Here is a 5,995-nt window from a genome sequence, read left to right as displayed (position 1 = left end):
GATGGCTGGACGAGAACTGACTGGCAAAAGACGATTCACGGGATGAGAACGGGAAAGCGGAGAGAGAGGGAAGAGAGAGAGAGAGGGATGGGAAGAACCGCCAATTCGCAGCCGTGTCATTAGTTGTGCTTCTTCACTGACGTAACATTCATACTACAATGAGTGTATATATATATATATATATATATATATATATATATATATATATATATATATATATATAATTGGGACAAACATCGCTTATCTTCTCTATTTACGCATGTTTGGTGAATTGAGCCTCACCTAACCCTCCATCCGTTGATTCCAGTCCCACTCTGGTAGGTAGGGTTTCTTTATCTGTTATCCAGCAAGACTCAAGGCTTCTAGAGACGAGCATATTTAGTCGAAAAGTAAAAAAAAAAATCGTTTTGGCCATTACACCGGTATAGGCTACATGTCTAGTGAAAGTGACTACTATAGTCGATTCATTTAAGGTAGATTCTTGCGCCTACGAGACGTTTGTTTGGCGGCCTCTGATTGGCTGGTAGCGGGAGGCAGACTGCTCGCTCAGCGGGTCATATTTTCGTTTGTAGCTTAGAAAACTAGCAATATGTTTACATTTCTTCATTTATCTCACGTTTTACAAAAGATAGGAAAGTTTTGGTCATACCAAAGGATTCAGTATTAAATGTACAATTAATGTATCTTTTCCTGAAATCAATAAGTTAAAATACAAAGGAATTACAACGAGTAGAAGTGAAGGGAGAAACATTTCATTCTTTATACCTGTTTTTATTCATCATCGGATTTTGCATAATTCACGAGATCAAGATAAAATGAAATCTTGTGTTTTAAAACAATGAAATCACCCTGAATACGCTGGTGCTTTCAGATTTTAAATACGTGTAATATGTAAAGAGAAAATGAAGAATATGTCTTATTATGTTGCATCCGTGCTTGACTCGGTTTGTAAATAGTGCCGAGAGACGCAAGATATCGTGGGGCTAGTCCTCTCAGCTAGAGCTGTTGGCAGTTGCCAATTGGCGATATGAGAAGTTTGCAGTTTCGAGACTATGTATTTACCGAATTATTATGTAATTACATTTTCTATAAATAAATGCATAGAATTCCCATTATGACTTTCGAACATTTTTACTAAAATATTATATATGTCCGTATTTCTGGACATATCTGATAAAAGAAAAGTAAATAATCAGATGGATGCATCTGGGTGTTGGCTTCAATTTAGTCTAAGTGAGAAATGTACATGCTTTATGAGGCTCACTGATAAATAACAGAACTTGTTTCTCTGGCCAATAACATCAAAAGCTTATGGTTTTCATATATGTTCACTCAATAAACAAAAGTACAAATGTTTATTTCTTACCATAAAATTTGTTGACGATGTAACGAATATAATATACTGTCTTTTTCAGAATTGCTTGAGTTACTCTTACGCCAGAATGTTTATCTCCTTTATATACATGTTACACTTGACAACATGTCTACAACAATGTTTAGGAAAAATTTGCTTAGTTTTCTCCTGAGGTAGTTGATTATTCTTGAATCACTTAATTCATACCTGAGTTAGAATAGCTCCCGTAACCGTTCCCACAGCCCTGCATAATTGTATATATACGTATATAGTACATGTAGGATAATGAGACTAATCAGAAGACTGTTATATCATCATCTTTTTATACAAAAAGAATGGAAATTCATGCAGATATATTATGTCATAAACACAAAAGAAACTCATACACAGTAGGCTTACATTGGTATGTCATTAGGCTATCGATATGAACAAAAAGAAATTAAAATTTTACAAATTTTTCTTACGTCATCAATTATTTAAAAAATAAATAAAGGAAAATCATGCATATATACATAATCATGTCATTACCTATTGGAACAAAAAGAATGGGAAATTATAAAGATACATTGATATCCCCTTTTCTATTAAAACCAAGTAAAAAGAATTTATAAACAGATATGTACATTGTTATGCCATTAAATATTAAAAAAAAAGGAAACTCATATGGATATACTGTAGTTATGAAATTGCCTATCTAAAAATTGGAAAACTATAGAAACACTGTTAGGTCTTCAACTTAAAAAAAAAATAATGGAAAATCATTGATATATATCATCACTGTCAGTGTCATCCTCCCTAATATCAATATCATCACTGTCAGTTTCGTCATCCCCAATGTCAATAAAAAAACTTTCAAACATATGCTCTCTAGCAACATCTTTCCTCCTATAATCATCTTCTAATTTCTTAACGTGGTGAAAACATTTCTTCCAGTCTTCTGTTGTAACTTTGTCTATCGCCAGTCTCGTAAGCTGCTCAACAGTTTTCAAAGATTGATTTGCATTAGAGTTATTTTTTCTGATATCCCCCTTTATTTGAGCCCATATAAGTTCTATGGGGTTAAACTGACAATAATATGGTGGCAGTGTCTGAGCACATCATGACCATTTGCACAGGCTATCTCATCTATCACATACCTCTGTTTTTCTTTGTGACACTTGGCAATCTGCAACAATTTTGGCTTTGTTGCTGATGGGTCGTGGGTGACGTTATTAGAAGAAAGCCACTGTACGACTTCATTTTTTCTGTTGCTGGTTGTTGGCACTTTATTTTCTATTTTGCTATGGTAGGGAGCATTGTCCATTATGATTAGAGATCTATCTTCTATATTAGGCAATAGTTGTTCCTTAAACCACTTTAAAAACCTTTCATGGTCCATGGAATCATGGTAGTCCCCTTTGGCACCATTTTTTGACCTAAACAACAATAGCGCATCTTTGACAAACCCCTTCTCACTCCCCGAGTGCACCACAATAAATCTTGACCCCTTTCCAGTCTAAGTTTGGGTCCTATTTCGCCTTCACCCGTTGTCCAACACTGACGTACACATTCATTTTGGTTTATCCAAGTTTCATCAAGGAATACTTCAGGTTTACGTTCAGTTGGACTACAATTCCTATTCTTTTCAATTAACCGTAGGTATTCAGTTCTCGCTGCCACTATATCATCACGTTCCATTAAAATTGCTCTTCCACTCGTCACTTTTTTGTACCGGAATCCAAGCCCTCTCACAATTTTCCATAACGTTGTTCTTCCACCATTAAACTTCACCGGATCTTCCTTCACTTTTTCCAGTAGGGCATCTAACGTTGGGAGCTCTCCTCTCTCGTAAAAAGACAAAATCTCCTTCCGAATACACTCATTTTCAAAACTATCCACCTTGTCCTTCATCTGGATCCTCTTCCTGGGATATACAGGTGAAGCGAAGGGGACGTTACCACATTCAGATGACTGTCGCTTGATTTTTTTCACTGTGTTGGTTGGCACTCCTGTAGCTTTGGCGGTCTTCTCAAATACTTCATTTCTTGAGTCTGCTCCCCACTGTGAGCTGAAGTAACGATGAACATTCATTATAATGTTGCGAGCTTGACTTGCAAATCTGGAAACGGTGCGACGAATGATGCTGTCATCTTGAGACATCTGCTTGAAAAGAAAAAAAAATCTTGCTTAGTTCGTTGCTGTTTATTGCTCCACTGAGATTATTATTTCATATCACTCAATTAAGTCTCTGATATCTCTTAAGTTTGAAAATATATTCATGTAAGAAAATTAGAAACAATATGTTGAAACCAACCTCATTAAAACTAAGGATGAGCTGAAGAGTGCGAAGTAGGTCCGTAGATTTCAAATTCATTCCTGGACTGAATTTCCCGCCCGCGGCCAGCCTACACCTCCAACGATACCAGATGCATCCATCTGATTATTTACTTTTTTTATCAGATATGTCCAGAAATACGGACATATATGATATTTGAGTAAAAATGTTCGAAAGTTATAATGGGAATTCTATGCATTTATTTATAGAAAATATAAGGACATAATAATTCGGTGAATACATAGTCTCGAAACTGCAAACTTCTCATATCGCCAATTGGCAACTGCCAACACGCCAACGGCTCTAGCTGAGAGGACCAGACCCAACGATGTGTCTCGGCACTATTGTCAAACCGAGTCAAGCACGAATGCAACATAATAAGACATATTCTTCATTTTCTCTTTATATATTACACGCATCTAAAATCTGAAAGCACCAGCGTATTCAGGGTGATTTTATTGTTTAATAACACAAGATTTTATTTTATCTTGATCTCATGAATTATGCAAAATCCGATGATGAATAAAAACAGGTATAAAGAATGAAATGTTTCTCCCTTCACTTCTACTCGTTGTAATTCCTTTGTATTTTAACTTATTGATTTCAGGAAAAGATTCATTAATTGTACATTTAATACCGAATCCTTAGGTATGACCAAAACTTTCCTATCTTTTGTAAAACGTGAGATAAATGAAGAAATGTAAACATATTGCTAGTTTTCTAAGCTACAAACGAAAATATGACCCACTGAGCGAGCAGTCTGCCTCCCGCTACCAGCCAATCAGAGGCCGCCAAACAAACGTCTCGTAGGCGCAAGAATCTACCTTAAATGAATCGACTATAGTAGATTGCATATCTACAGATATATCTATCTCATATATATATATATATATATATATATTATATATATATATATATACATATATAATATATATATATATATATATATATATATATATATATATATATATATAATATATATATATATATGCATATATGCAGAAGCCAGGTACTATGTCGTACCTCTAAGTAAATCGGGATACAATCCACAATGAAGTAAAATCCTCTTGTAGTTTAAAATATATATATCTTGTACAGGATTAAAGCTTTCGACCATCAACTGTGGTCTTGTTCACTAGTGAACAAGACCACAGTTGATGGTCGAAAGCTTTAATCCTGTACAAGATATATATATATTTTAAACTACAAGAGGATTTTACTTCATTGTGGATTGTATCCCGATATCCCTATATATATATATATATATATATATATATATATATATATATATATATATATATATATATATATGTGTGTGTGTGTATATATATATGAGATAGATATATCTGTAGATATGCAATCTACTAGTAGTTACTTTCACTAGACATGTAGCCTATACCGGTGTAATGGCCAAACGATTTTTTTTTTACTTTTCGACTAAATATGCTCGTCTCTAGAAGCCTTGAGTCTTGCTGGATAACAGATAAGGAAACCCTACCTACCAGAGTGGGACTGGAATTATATATATATATATATATATATATATATATATATATATATATATATATATATATATATATATATATATATATATATAATAATATATATAATTTGTATGTAATGAATATATGCACACAATGATTGTATATTTTTCAAATGTAATTCATGCATGATTTCTTTATTTCGTGAGAATTTAACCATTCATTCATACTCTCAAAATTGGTTTCATATGAAGTCGAGTTATTTGATAAGTGTTTGTTTTCAAGCCTTGTGCGAGTCCACTTTTCATTTTAAGTTTTCCCAAGTGATACATACACCTGAGTAAACGGTCGCGATGAGTCACCTTGATAGAAATTATTCTCACTTTTGAAATTTTGAGCTAATCTTCTTCCATCCCGCCGTTATCCCTACACCAAGGGGTCGGTTGCCTGCTGCGCCTTTCCTTACATCAGGCATGGTTTAATATTTGGCTCTTGCTGTCATTAGCCACAGTTATTGGCGGTGGGCCTCGCCTTTGACTAAAAAGTAAGATTGCAAGGCGGCAGTTTCCATAGCTATTGGCGGTAGGCCTAGCCTTTTACTAAAAAAAGTACGTCTGCAAGGTAGCAGCTGTCCTTTTATTCGCATTTTACGACACGTAGGGTCTACGGCGGTAGTGTTCTCACTCCTACCACAGGCTGGAAATTTGGAGCTAATGTCAGATAACAACGAATAAACTCCAGTTTTGGTTCCTTATTTTTGCATTCGAAAGTTCTGGTTTGATTTTTCCTCTGATTTCGAAGAAGGCAAACTGACATAGAGCTTAATAGTCGTCCCTTATGATTTCC

The sequence above is a fragment of the Macrobrachium nipponense genome, chromosome 20, assembly GCF_015104395.2.
Source record: "Macrobrachium nipponense isolate FS-2020 chromosome 20, ASM1510439v2, whole genome shotgun sequence".
NCBI classification, from domain to species: Eukaryota; Metazoa; Arthropoda; class Malacostraca; order Decapoda; family Palaemonidae; genus Macrobrachium; species Macrobrachium nipponense.
The sequence above is the reverse complement of the archived record's forward strand: the minus strand, read 5'-3'. Positions refer to the sequence as shown.